The following is a 15,000-nucleotide window of genomic DNA, read 5'->3' as shown; positions in this document are numbered from 1 at the left end:
CTGTCACACACTGCTGCTCTTACACGGGAACACCGCGGGGTACGTACAATGGCCATTTTCTGAATCCTATTTTACATTTCATATCGAGGCGTATACGCACAAACGTGTGTGTAATTCGCTTTATCGTGGTATTGGTGCTGGGATATTTCCTCCTTTGTCATGACCTGGTGCTCCGGGGGTTTTGTCCGTCTTTCGAGTAACGGGACACCAGCTGGAGATTGCGGGCTGCAGTGTCCTTTACACGTCGCCTCGTCCCCGCACGATATTGGGCATCCACCTACTCACTAACTGCGCTCATGCGAGTATTGTGTGGTGAGCATCTTTGGTGTGTAGCGCTGCTCGGCACGGCGCACACAATGTCTCCTCCAGCGTTACCCTGTCTGCTGTTGCCGTCCGTCTTTATTTGTATTCGTTTATTTGAACAAAAATGTCTTGGAGTTAAACAAAACTGCTTATACGTACCGTAAAAAGGGAGATTGTTGTAATTGTTAAATGTTATATGGACTGGCCTACTTGGAGGAAATTTAGGGGCTTGCGCATAACCTTTAATACATGACCTAAAGGTCTTCCTTTCCGACGTTTCCTTCCGTGAATTTCATTTTAATCTTTTTTTACACAAATGTTTTCCTGCGATTCCTGCTTATTCTGGTCTGGGATTGAAAGTTTCGGTGAAGTTGCTCTTAAAAGCCCGAGAGTGCCGTGACTCATGGGAGGGGGAGGAACCCGCTCTTTCGTGGAGTTTTCATTACTTCCAGATGTTGATGGTGTTGCGTCCAGGTCCGCTGGTTCGGCCCAGCTGCGGTGATCTGCGCTCCAACTGCGGCCTGCGCGTTGATCTGGGTTCGTGACGGCACTGTCGGGACTCCCTCTCGCCCCTGTGGCCTTATCCGCCCACGTTGTTGTAACTAGCATATTTAAAACAAGTTGTGTTTTATCGAGACGTACATTGTTTCAGATCAACCAGATGATTAAGATAAACCACGAAACCGAGAACGCTAAATGTTTAAAAATTATATCAACGTGGCACCCTTGGTCAGATTTACTCTGGTTAACCCTACTATTATAACCTATAGGCCAGTGAAATGCTTGTGATTTATTTTACCATCACTTCATCGTTAGATAAATACATGGCCTACAGAGATGCGGTCACGTCCCTGAAACGTCTCGTTGTCTGCGTTGCGTCCAGAATAAGAGTGAAGTTCCGTCTCACCCACATTCTTGATAACAGCGTTTGGCGCAACCAGAGCGCTAATGGAATTCCGCACGCAGGAATGCAGAGTTATAAACTCCATTTGCACGGTGGACCACACGCTGGGCACTGGAAAGGTTTAGCAAGACTAACGAGATTACAGCCAGAAATGCGCAAAGCTGGCGCAAAACCCTCTGGATCTGTGAGCGTCTGTAGACATGTCATTGTTGTTCACTGTCAGTTCACTTGGCGCAATACGTATTGTAGGCTTAGAGTACAAAGAGGAAATCCTCAAGATGGGACAACACGTGAACACCAGATGGACATTAATTCTGCATCATCGCCTGCAAGAACTATTGGTTATACTGTCCGCTAAAACACATTAAAACGTGCCGGTTTTAATCGGGGACCTCGCCTTTATTTTCTTTGTTCGGCGTTTTGTTTGAGCGGCCATGCTACAGAAAGCGCAGAGCTCACACTCCAACCATCTCTCACAGAGACTGTGAAGTTATAATTGTGTACAAACAACAGTCATGCGCCTTGGTAACAAGGAGAGAGAACAACTCTATGTCTCCATAAAATGCTCTGCTACGCCAATTAAGGAGCGGGACTAGGGAAGCTATTATCCTCACCAAAGACTCACGTAATCCCCTTAGGAGGTTCATCTAAACGAGGATGGGAATGTTGCGCGTTAGTCTCCTGAAAGAAGGTGTGTCCAGTGTGTTGGTCTTCACCATGTGCGTAACGTGTGTTCAGGGGATGGATGTTGGCTGGTCCTCTAATCTGGAAGCTCTTAACGAGAACGTCAGTGAAGGGGTTGCTTCATAAAGCATGGCGTTTGTGTTACTGAATCTTCGATATGGATATGGAGCCTATATGTGTGTCAACATCAGTACATATGAATTGTGTTTTCTTGGTTTTAATTGGTTGATTTGGTGACTGGATTTATCATTTGGGGTCTGTGCTGCTTCCTGACACCTCCCTGACCCATCCTCCCCCACTCTGTTTACATGACCACAAGGTGTGCGCCCACTGGACGCAAATCTCTCCGATCTCGTGAACGACACATTACCGCGTTTCGCGCTAATTCACACACCCGTGCGAGATCACACACCCGTCTTCTTTATTTCGGCGCTTCTCCGAACGTCGCCCGCGAGTCATTCCTCGTCTTTTTTCCACAGCCTGCACCCCACCCCAAATTCCCCTCACTTCTGCAGGAATTCGGCTTTAATATTTTTTTCCCTCTGGGTTGCAGTCGCACGAGCCCCACCTACGGCCCGTTTCCTGTTGGAGGTCTGCACAGTGGCCAATGGCGTGACGCGATGTCTAATTCTACTCGCGCTCCCCCGGTAACGTGAGCGCGAGACCCTTTCACTGTGTTCCAGCTCTGACCGCGGCTAAACCGAATAGCGTCTTTTTCCCCATACCGCTAATGTAAAACGCAGCCCCGCGAGCGCATCATCACTGGTGCACCACTAGCGCAAGCTTCTTATAGCTGGGTTCATTGCCTCCGCTTTGAAGTAAACCAGTTTTGTATGTATAATCTTAGGTGTTGGGACCCGTTTTAATAAAATTTCAAGATTCTTAGAATTTAGAATTTTAACATTTTAAACTAACATTTTTGCTTTATGAGCCAAATATTATTTTCTTGCTGGATGTCAACAGTTTCAGGTGTTGCTATAGGCAGTTGATCACCTACAGAGAGCAACGTCCTAATATCCAAGCTTTTGTCAACCCATGTTTCATATTTTTAATGGCCTATTATGTTGGTTGCATCAATGAAACATTTGAAAATTAAAATTACACTTATGTTCCTCTATTTTGTCAACAAGTGAAATAAGCTGGCTGTGTGAGTGGGTTGCTGCCTCCCAGGTCGGAGGTATGCATATGATCACCATCTTGTAGGAGCTGAATGTGTGTGGTGTCTCATGCGATGACTGTGTTCATATCTTGGTCCTGAATATTCAACAGAGTCAGCTCTGTTGAAGTCAGCTCTGTTGAAGACATATGCATTTAACCCACTATGCTCTCTCTCTCTCTCTCTCTCTCTCTCTCTCTCTCTCTCTCCCTCCCTCCCTCCCTCTCCTGCCCCATCTCTCTATCTCTTTCTTCCTCAGTCTTTCTTTCTCTTTGCAGTCAACCTCTCTCACTCGCTCTCATTTCAAAGTCTTCTTCTCCTCTGGGACTCTCATTCTGTCGTTTCTTCCGTTCTATCTGGTTCTCGCCATCTCGGGTTCTGCGGGGCTGGGTGGAAGGAAGTGCGGCTCCATGGGGACCTGCAGCTCCCTTTCCTGTAGCACTTTTGCGACCTGTACTCAAACACACTCATCAGTAATGAGGCATCACTCCTCCACTGTAATGGGAGGAAGGCCTCGTTTAGGTATTTGCTGGTTTTAATGTGTGTGATCTGGCCAAGCAGGGATTAGGGTTGTACCTTTGGCCCGTCCTCTCACAGTGGTTCTCACGGAGGTGGATTAGCACTAGATCTGCGGGTCTACATCAGCACGCCTTGATCGAATGTGTTTGAGATGTGTACCGTTCTAACTTTACCAACAACTTCCGCCAGTGCTGTCCCAGTGTTTGTGCACATCAAAGTAATTTCAAGTGAAAGAAATGAGGTGTGTGTCAGATGGTGTGAGATGATCTCTGGTGAGGCCAGTGTCAGGGGTTGGGGATGCTTCGTCACTGTAGCAGTGCCAAGGTCTGCTCTATCAGTGAAAGAATGGAACCTCTCAGCAACAGTTCAGTATAACTATTACACCAGTGTTCAAGCAATATCTCTCTCTCTCTCTCTCTCTCTCTCTCTCTCTCTCTCTCTCTCTCTCTCTCTCTCTCACTCTCTCTCAGCTCCTCCCAGCTATATTAGAAACAGCTGTGGTGCTCAGGCCTGAATGAATGGTTCTTTTGTGATTGAGCTGTTGCTTCTGTCCTGTATGAAGGGCTGGTTGTGTCTGTCCTTCTCCCTCTCACCCACACACTCAGTCCAGACGCTGGCAATGACGAACACTGTACGACGATATAAATTGATGTTTGCATCACGACAGTGTTGCCTAATGGCGTGAATCTGTAGCTCATTAACATAATTTAATATGCATTGTGCTGCCTTTCCAGCTGTGGGGAGCTGAAGAATGTAATGATCCATTTTCCCAAGATGCCTCTGTGCAGCGGTGGGAAGCCCATTCTGTCCGGTCACGCACGCGTTAAGAATAGAACACACCCATCCTGGCAGCCCCAGCACGGCTGTCGTGCTCAGAGCTGCAAACGTGAGCTCGGCCCTGTCTGACTGGCTCAGAGCAATGGAGGCACTTTCTCACCAGTGAGGTGGGGGGGGGGGGGGGCGCGTTTGTGCGCATGCCTGTGGCTCCAGCTTTAGGACTGTGAATCATTAGAAGCACTGAAACCAACAAACATTGCTCAACATCGCCGTCGAGCTTTCCCAGGCCCAGGGAGGGCGGGGTCAGGGCGGGGAGGGCAGTGAGCTGGCTTAGCCCCATGTTGTTGTGGTTCGGGCGAGTGGGCGTGTGCTGTTTGTGATGGTGGGTAGGGAGAACGTGGTGCTGTATTTCACACCGAGGAGGTGTCTGGACCTTCTCGCGATGGGCGGTGGCCCGTTTTAACCTCCCACAACCTTTGTTTGTGTCTCTTGCTTTTTCCTTTCTGGTGTAATGAGCTCCTGAAGGGCGGCACGGCCATCACATGGATGCCAGGCTAAGTAATTCCACCCATGAAGCAGGTGGTTCCATGCCAACACTGCCACATATGCCAGTGGTCATCACACATCACACTGCCATTCACTCTCAAGTCCCTCGTGGCCTGAGGAGGGACCCTACAGAGGGAGCGAGTGAAGTGTGCTGGAGGATGTAGAGTAGCAGTGGAACACAGATTGAGTCATGGTTTCTGAAGTGAGAAAACACCCTCGCTGCAGTCCTAGGACATGACCCAAACAGCAGGACCACACTGTCCAAGGGCCCAAGGAGCACTTCTATTTCTGACCCAACAATAAGGGCCCGGGTTCTGCTCAGGTTCTGCCTGGGAACCACTCGGGTTCTTCCTGGGTTCTGCCTGGGTTACACCCACAGCAGCAGGAACTGCAGTGGTTGACTTGTCTGGAGGACATTTTGTCTACATTTTGACACTGAAACACACTTTGTAGGCTTCTGTCGGGTTCTATATCTGGACACTACCACTAGGCCCAGAACACACCCCACACTTATCCTCAGCCCAAACGCAGAGTGGAAGAGTAATGATGGGTATACTCTTTGTTGGGATGGTATGACACAAAGTCAGAGGAATTCCTTGTTTTTTGTTTAGTTTTTTCTTCGATCCATATCCAGGCTCCGTTCTAACATGGTGCATTGTGTATGTGTTTGTAGCCCTTTGAAAAAAGAGCGATACTAAAGTAGTATTGCTAATGTTTTTCCTTGTTCTTTGTAATATACTTGTTTTTATACATTTGGAGACTGTTCTGGGTCACTGTATGTTATAAAACCGTGTTAGAATATGGAAAATACAACCATATTGTTATATATGTGTTACTGAAAGGGTTAAAAGCTACTGGGTTTGGTTGAAATGGACAGGACAAACATGTGCTTAATACACTCTAACTTTAGGTGAATCTGTCAGTTTTATTTTAGTGTCAGTGATTGGATATTTTAGCCAATTGACGCGCCTTGAGTTTTACTATTGGTTCCAGAGAGAGGGGGCGGGAAGAAAGAGGAGAGAGTGAAGCTGCGGCGGGAGAAGAAAAAAACGAAGAGAGAAATAGAATACGAGTACAGATAACACTGTTTTATTCTAAGAAGTTTAGAGTACAACGTTATTATTACTGACATAGGTGTCGGCTAGACTCTTTTAATTCAGTATAGTAACGTTTTGAGTGTTTCTGAGATTAATTCTCTAACGGAGGGAGAGTTGGGTGAGCTACAAATACACAGAACCTGTATTATTTAGCGCTGTAGTTTGGTTAGCAAAGCCAGACACGAGTATTACCCAGTTATCCTCAGCCCCAGTGAGAGACGGTCGACGGCAGGAGAGCTGTTTTAGTCGGAGAGACTGAAACGGACAGCTCAACTTTGCTTTGAGTGAGAGGGAGAACCATCAACTCCATAGCGTGTGAAGCTAAAGCTGCAGGGAGCGAGTGAGAGGGCGAGCGATCGAGCAGGCAGAGAAAGGGAGCCATAGATGACTAGAGACGCTCATTTAAAAGAGGTACTGTAGCACACCATTTTATTTCACTTTATTTTTGCTCCACGGAGTGAAGCGGCCGGTGTTCGTTATTGTTTTATGGCCTCGCCGAACCCGAGCAACGAAACAGGCCTGCAACGGGGTGGGAAGTGACTAGACGTTATTCGTGGAACGTCCTTTGGGTTGGACTCGTGGTTGATTTTTTTTTAAATATGATTTGCATACATGTTCTAAAGAGTGTGTAATAAAAGGGCAATGTTACACAATTCATGTATTAATTTCGTGTTAGTCTATGCAGTAAGAGAAATAAGAGATTGTGATTGAACAGGTAGGCTACACCTATTTAACTAAAAAGACACTTGTGAATTTCTGAATGTTTTTATGATATAGTTAACGAACCCCGCGCCCTATCTATTTTACCCGAGGTGACTGTAATAAATAAATTTAAAAGGGATAGGAGCGCTACACAAAATGGAGGCACCGCTGGGATATTTTTAAATTTAGCTAGACACAGGAAGGTAAAACATTGTTCTTTTTTATTATTTTTACTTAATCTACTGGTAGTCATTCTATTAAAAAAATAAATAAATAAATAAAACGAAATAAATGGAGCAACCATTGTATTCTAGATTTCAGACAGATCTTCAGAACTGGTGTAAAGGGGAGGAGTTAGATATCCACCATGCCATGTTGGTGGTTGGTGTGGGGGATGATGATAGCATTAGCCAAATTGAAGAAGTACTTCATACAGTCCGTTGCTGGGGAAGGGTTAGAGTCCGTGGGAAAACGTTTGATGCTGAGACTAATAGTTTAGTCGCTCTATGTGAGTGCAGAGAACAGTTAAACACCCTTAGTGTCCCACCTGAAGTACGACCACCCAATGGTTCTTCACCGTGGAAGATCGTTACAATACACCCAGCTCATGCTACTTCAGATGAGTTTTCTGAGAAGCTGCAAAAGTTCCTGTTGGCTGAAGGGAAAAGAATTGAGGACTTGCAGTTTTTCTGTCGTCCCCCAAGCCCTAAAGACAGTGCGGTAGAATCTTTAGCCCGCGTTATGGGAGAATTTATGAGCCAGTCACTAAAAGCTCCCTCTGAAAATCACCACTACCGCCGTCTCAGACCCTTTTCAGGTACTACTCCCACTCCTGCAGGGGAGGAACAGTTAGAGCCATGGATTGAACAAGCTACTCTGCTGATAGAGGAGAGTGACTGTTCTGAAAAAGAAAAAAGGAGAAGAGTCTTTGAGAATCTAAAAGGTCCAGCTTTTGAAATCGTAAGAGCTTTGAGATTCACTAATCCTGATGCACAAGCCGAAGAGTATCTGGAGGCCATTAATCGAGCTTTTGGATCTACTGAATCTGGGGAGGATTTATATTTTTCTTTTCGTTTAATGCAACAAAAGACAGGGGAAAAATTGTCTGACTTTGTTCGGAGACTAGAACCACTTTTAGCTCGTGTAGTTCAGAAGGGTGGCCTGCGGGCCAGGGATATGGATAGAGTAAGAGTGGAGCAACTGCTCAGAGGTGCATTGGGGGCAGACCTGATGTTACTACAGCTACGGCTAAAAGAGAGGAGAAATAACCCTCCTACTTTTCTGGATTTGTTAAGTGAGATCAGAGCAGAAGAGGAATATGAAAGGTCTCGTCATAAAATTTGTCCTCGTGTGCGCCAGGTGAACACTCAAGAGAATGCAGATTCAGACAGTGTTACCATTCAACACTTGAAAACAGAGTTAAAGAGATTGAAAGAACAGATTGCTGGGTGGGCAGAGAGGCCTGTGAGAAATGCTGATGATCCACAACCGTCCTTGTCCACTGTCTTCCAGTCAGATAGTGAAGATAGCTCAGCAGAAGTTGTAGCGTTGCAGAAACAATTCAGTCGTATGAAACAAAAAGTCAAAAATGTTCAGGCGGAGACCCGTAACCCTGTCATGATAGCTGCTAATGCTCAAGTAGCCATGACCAAGAACCCCACATCTACTGAGACTCAGCAAGTGAAGGGAAGAGATGGTGACTACTTTTGCTACCGATGTGGAGGAGATGGGCATATTGCCACAAAGTGCACACTGCCTGAAAATGAAAAGAGAGTAATCCAGAAACTAATTGCCTCTCTGCGTAGAGCTAAAGATAAACAGAGTGCCAAAAGTGAACAAACCCGGAAAGCGCATGCTTGTTCAGTACGAGAATATACTGCAAACACTATGAACATTACATCAGTACCTGAGGGACTCATAGGCCCTTCACCTACAGTGACACTGCAGATAAATGGCCAGCCCTGTTCAGCACTGTTAGATAGTGGGTCGCAAGTGACCATTATCTTTGAAGACTGGTATAATCAGTACCTGTCTTATGTCCCTATTCAGCAGGTGTCAGGTCTAGCAATATGGGGCCTAAGTGAATCCAGTTATCCATACAAAGGCTATGTGGTAGTGGATGTGCAGTTTCCAAAAGAGTTCACTGGTAGCATTGAGACTCTGTCTGTTCTGGCATTGATTTGCCCTGGTCCGAAAACCCCAGACCAGACCCCAGTTATACTGGGGACTAATGCCAGTTTATTCAGAAGACTAGCTTCTCTGTGCAACCTGAATTCCAGCTCCATGTTTGCACAGGCACTGGGCATAAATTGTAAGCCCATCAATAATGAGCTAACTTCTCTTAAAGAAGAAAGTGAAAACCCAGAGGAAGTTGTGGGTTTTGTCAAATGGGAAGGGCCTGGACATCTGGTTATCCCTCCTCTTAACAGCTGCCGTGTACAATGCAGGGTTGATCTGCATGGTTCCCTACCCAAAGGTACATTGCTAATAGAGGCAAATGAAGCTGAGCCATTGCCTCAAGGCTTGTTACTTCAGCCCGTAGTAGCTCCCACATCCGCCGTCGATGTCAACAGTTTTTCTGTGCTGTTGCAGAATGAAAGCATGAAGGAGATCACTGTGCATGAGGGCAAACCTATTGGACAGGTGCAGATCACTGATGTTGCAGCACCCAGTTTGGGCAGTGAAGCACCTGAAAGCATAGATCCGAGACTCATTGACTTTGGGGACTCTCCACTTCCAAACGAGTGGAAAGAAAGGCTGAGACGGAAGCTATGTAATAGGCGACAAGTATTTTCCTTGCACGAGTGGGAAGTAGGCCTAGCCAAAGGGGTAGAACACAATATTCGGCTATCAGATCCACGACCCTTTCGTGAGCGTTCTCGACGCATAGCATATGCTGACATTGAAGATGTCAGGAAACACCTCCAGGACCTTCTAGCTGCAGGCATAATCAAAGAGTCAAGAAGCCCATACGCATCACCAATAGTGATCGCACGGAAAAAGAATGGCAACATCAGAATGTGTATAGACTACAGAACTCTCAACAGCAAAACTGTACCTGACCAGTACACAACTCCACGCATTGATGATGCTTTGGACTGTCTGAGTGGTAGTCGCTGGTTTTCCGTGTTAGACTTGAGGAGTGGTTACTACCAGATCGCTATGTCTGAACAAGACCAAGAAAAGACTGCCTTCATTTGTCCTTTAGGTTTCTATCAATTCCAGAGGATGCCACAAGGCATCACTGGAGCTCCAGCTACCTTCCAGCGATTGATGGAGAAAGCTGTGGGTGACATGAACCTGCTACAAGTTCTGGTTTACCTAGATGATTTGATCATTTTTGGTGCCACGTTAGAAGAGCATGAAGAGAGGCTTTTCAGAGTACTTGACCGGCTGGAGGAAGTAGGTTTGAAAATTTCATTGGACAAGTGTCACTTTTGTCAGTCTAAAGTGAAATATGTAGGCCACATAATATCAGCAGAAGGCATTGCTGCAGATCCAGACAAGATTGAAACTGTCACACAGTGGCCTCAGCCGACAGATTTGAAGTCTCTCAGGTCATTTCTTGGCTTCTGTGGCTACTATCGCCGGTTTATAGCTGGCTACTCCTCAATAGTGAGGCCATTGACAGATCTAACAAAGGGTTACCCTCCTAACCACAGTCGGAAAGGAACACACCCCAAAAGGGATGGTGGAAAGTCAAAACCTCCGATGTATTTTCGTGAGTCTGAACCTTTTGGTGATAGATGGACTGATGCCTGTACGACAGCTTTCTGTGAGATCATTAGTTGTCTCACTAGCGCACCTGTTCTGGCCTTTGCTGATCCAAATAAGCCCTATGTGCTACATGTGGATGCTAGCTTGAGTGGACTCGGCGCTGTGTTGAATCAGGAGCACCCTGAGGGGCTAAGACCTGTTGCTTTTGCCAGCCGAGGGCTGAGTGCCGCTGAGCAGAACTACCATATACACCAGCTGGAGTTCTTGGCTCTCAAGTGGGCTGTCGTGGACAAATTTCACGATTATCTGTATGGAGTGAGATTCTCCGTAAGAACAGATAATAACCCACTCACCTATGTGCTTAGCTCTGCCAGGCTTAACGCCACTGGTCATAGGTGGTTAGCTGCCCTGGCCACATATGATTTTGAGATCCAATACCGGCCAGGGAAAAGCAACATTGATGCTGATCTGTTGTCCCGGAAAGAGGAGAAAGACCATGCTGAACCATGGAAAGAGATTTCTCAGACAGAGGTAAAAGCCATTTGTAAGTGTGCCAATGTCCAGACCCAACCAGATAAAACTGGGTGTTTGGCAGAAAACCTGGGAGTGCCCTCTGATGGGATTCCCCTGCTGTATGCTTTCCCTACTCAGCTAGAGCTGGGACAGTTACCACAGCTGACCATGGAAGATCTGAGAAAAGCACAAACAGATGATGCCGTTATCAGGGAGGTGATAGGGTTTACCCGCTCTGGACAATGGCCCGCTGGAATACCAAATATGCATCCAGAGCTGGTTCTGATGAAAAGACATAGTACAAAGTTGATCGAGAAGAATGGATTGATGTACAGAGTCACACAGAAAAATCCTGGTGGCGAAATTCATCAGCTGCTCCTTCCTGAAAAGTTCAGAAGGCAAGTGATTAAGTCACTGCATGACGACATGGGGCATCTCGGAGTGGACAGAACCCTTGACCTTGTCAGAAGTCGTTTCTATTGGCCTAGAATGTCACAAACCGTAGAGCAGTATGTAAAGAATTGTGGAAATTGCGTTTCATGGAAGAGTCCTTGTGTACGTGCTGCCCCTCTTAATCAGATTGTCACCAATGGCCCCATGGAGTTAGTATGTATTGATTTCCTTTGCCTTGAGCCCGACTCTAAAGGATTTGCCAACATACTTGTAGTAACAGACCATTTCAGCCGTTACGCGCAGGCGTTTCCAACAAAAGATCAAAGAGCTGTGACTGTAGCTAAGGTGCTGGTAGAGAAATTCTTTGTCCATTATGGGCTACCCTCTCGCATTCACTCAGATCAGGGCCGGGACTTTGAGAGCAAGCTAATCCATGAGCTTCTGAGAGTCTTAGGGGTACGCAAGTCTAGGACCACCCCCTATCGACCCCAAGGTGACCCCCAGCCAGAACGATTTAATAGGACATTATTGTCCATGTTAGGGACATTAGAGTCTGCTCAGAAAAGACAGTGGAGCCAGCATGTAACCCAACTTGTACATGCCTACAATAGCACAAAAAACGACTCAACTGGATACTCACCTTACTACCTCATGTTTGGTAGAGAGGCCAGGCTTCCAGTAGACATCTGTTTTGGAGCGGAGGAGAGAGAGGGAGTCAGTCATTCCCGCTATGTGGAGGAACTGAGGAAAGACCTGCAGAGTGCCTATGAGCTGGCCAAGAAAGCTTCAAATCAGGTACATCTACGGAACAAGAGAAATTATGAAAAGCTGCTACGCCCACAAGTGCTTGACACTGGAGATAGAGTACTCCTGAAAAACCTAGGTTTAAAAGGCAAACACAAGCTGCAGAGTAGATGGAGCTCATTCCCATACGTTGTAGTGGGAAAGATTCCTGATTTGCCAGTATATCGGATCAAGCCTGAAAGTGGAATGGGAAGAGAGAAAACAATGCATCGTGATCATCTTCTCCCCATTGGGTGTCTGGTTAGATTAGCAGATGAGAACACCATCATGCCTGCAACCAGACCAGCAACACGTCAAACCCAAGCTGCACATCTTAAAAAGAAACCCAATTTGATTTCTCTGGAGACCACAGAGCTTGGTACAGAGGAACCCTTCAGTGATTCAGATGATGAAATTGAGTTTCAGTATTTTCGAAGAGTGGAGGAGGAGCCCTCAACCACATCAATGGATGGAGAAACCAATAACCCCTCCAGGTCAGGGCAGATAATCGAGGATCACTTGGTTGAAGGAGAAATGATTGCACTCCAAGAGGGAAATGTTGAAGACCGTCAAGATGTTGTCTTGGAACATGATGAGCCTCAGGACGAGGATGTGGTACATGAGATATTCCCAGTTCAAGACCAAGAAATCAGAGTTCATGAACCTCTAAATCCAAGAGCCCAAACTGAGATTAGTTCTATAAAACGTGAGAAAAGACAAGTTAAGCCTGTCATTAGATTAACCTATGATGAATTTGGGAAACCCACTGATCAGCCCATAACAATAGTGCATAGAGGAGTTGTAATTAAGATTGGATAGATCTGCATAAGTTTAGTAACCATAAGGGTCTCATAGGGACATGAGGACCGTTAGAGGGGGGAGAGTGTAGCCCTTTGAAAAAAGAGCGATACTAAAGTAGTATTGCTAATGTTTTTCCTTGTTCTTTGTAATATACTTGTTTTTATACATTTGGAGACTGTTCTGGGTCACTGTATGTTATAAAACCGTGTTAGAATATGGAAAATACAACCATATTGTTATATATGTGTTACTGAAAGGGTTAAAAGCTACTGGGTTTGGTTGAAATGGACAGGACAAACATGTGCTTAATACACTCTAACTTTAGGTGAATCTGTCAGTTTTATTTTAGTGTCAGTGATTGGATATTTTAGCCAATTGACGCGCCTTGAGTTTTACTATTGGTTCCAGAGAGAGGGGGCGGGAAGAAAGAGGAGAGAGTGAAGCTGCGGCGGGAGAAGAAAAAAACGAAGAGAGAAATAGAATACGAGTACAGATAACACTGTTTTATTCTAAGAAGTTTAGAGTACAACGTTATTATTACTGACATAGGTGTCGGCTAGACTCTTTTAATTCAGTATAGTAACGTTTTGAGTGTTTCTGAGATTAATTCTCTAACGGAGGGAGAGTTGGGTGAGCTACAAATACACAGAACCTGTATTATTTAGCGCTGTAGTTTGGTTAGCAAAGCCAGACACGAGTATTACCCAGTTATCCTCAGCCCCAGTGAGAGACGGTCGACGGCAGGAGAGCTGTTTTAGTCGGAGAGACTGAAACGGACAGCTCAACTTTGCTTTGAGTGAGAGGGAGAACCATCAACTCCATAGCGTGTGAAGCTAAAGCTGCAGGGAGCGAGTGAGAGGGCGAGCGATCGAGCAGGCAGAGAAAGGGAGCCATAGATGACTAGAGACGCTCATTTAAAAGAGGTACTGTAGCACACCATTTTATTTCACTTTATTTTTGCTCCACGGAGTGAAGCGGCCGGTGTTCGTTATTGTTTTATGGCCTCGCCGAACCCGAGCAACGAAACAGGCCTGCAACGGGGTGGGAAGTGACTAGACGTTATTCGTGGAACGTCCTTTGGGTTGGACTCGTGGTTGATTTTTTTTTAAATATGATTTGCATACATGTTCTAAAGAGTGTGTAATAAAAGGGCAATGTTACACAATTCATGTATTAATTTCGTGTTAGTCTATGCAGTAAGAGAAATAAGAGATTGTGATTGAACAGGTAGGCTACACCTATTTAACTAAAAAGACACTTGTGAATTTCTGAATGTTTTTATGATATAGTTAACGAACCCCGCGCCCTATCTATTTTACCCGAGGTGACTGTAATAAATAAATTTAAAAGGGATAGGAGCGCTACATGTTATTTTAAGAAGAGGTGTGGTCCTCCAAACGCTGAAGACTTTATGTAGCCATAAAGTACATGTAGAGCTTCCGGGACGGTTGCTTCCCTCTAGATTGCTAATCTCAATAATTTGGCTGTGTGACCCTGGAGGTAGGCGATGTTAACTGCTGCTGGGCTGGAATGTGTGGGGCGTGGGGGGACGGGGCGTGGGGGGACGGGGCGTGGGGGGACGGGGCGTGGGGCGTTAGGGTGGGCGGTGAGGGGCCCGGGCGCTGGAGCTCAGCTCTGCTGCGGGGAGGTGGAGCCCCAGCAGGATCTGCTCCATGTCTGTGCAGTGAAACACTGTTTACAGGCAGCCATGCAGGGAGGAAGGTCACTGTGAGCACACACACACAAATATGCACACGCACTCTCGCCAGTACGGCTCTGTTCGGGGGGGGGGATTAAGTGATGAGGAATTAAAAGTGCAGAAGAACAGATAGCTTGAGAGACAGAGAGGAGATGGAAGAGATGGAGAGAGAGAGGGAGTGGGAGAGGAGATGGAAGAGATGGAGAGAGAGAGGGAGTGGGAGAAGAGAGGGCAGAAGTGTTTGGGCAGGATCACAGAGAGCCGGGATGTTTGTCATGCTGTGCGACTGAACTCCACACTCTAATTATATCTCATCAACTGTCTCTCTGTCAGGCCTGTCCCACATGTGCCATATCCGTCTGCAGGCTTTCTCGCACACACACGCACGAGAACGAAATACCACCTC

At 46.2% G+C, this 15,000-nt stretch overlaps 1 protein-coding gene across 1 annotated transcript in view; it reads left to right on the top strand.

The window, feature by feature from the left end:
* The window catches only part of kank2 (KN motif and ankyrin repeat domains 2), a 24,890-nt gene that overhangs the window by 116 nt on the left and 9,774 nt on the right, over nucleotides 1-15,000 (top strand). The window contains exon 1 of the mRNA XM_077009337.1: nucleotides 1-39. This exon is cut by the window's left edge and continues 116 nt beyond it. The gene's annotated coding sequence lies outside the window, so the exon portion shown is untranslated. The remainder of the gene's footprint in view (nucleotides 40-15,000) is intronic.

This window comes from Brachyhypopomus gauderio, chromosome 6, assembly GCF_052324685.1.
Source record: "Brachyhypopomus gauderio isolate BG-103 chromosome 6, BGAUD_0.2, whole genome shotgun sequence".
Classification (NCBI taxonomy): domain Eukaryota; kingdom Metazoa; phylum Chordata; class Actinopteri; order Gymnotiformes; family Hypopomidae; genus Brachyhypopomus; species Brachyhypopomus gauderio.
Note: the sequence above shows the minus strand (reverse complement) of the source record. Positions and strands in the feature narration are given on the sequence as shown.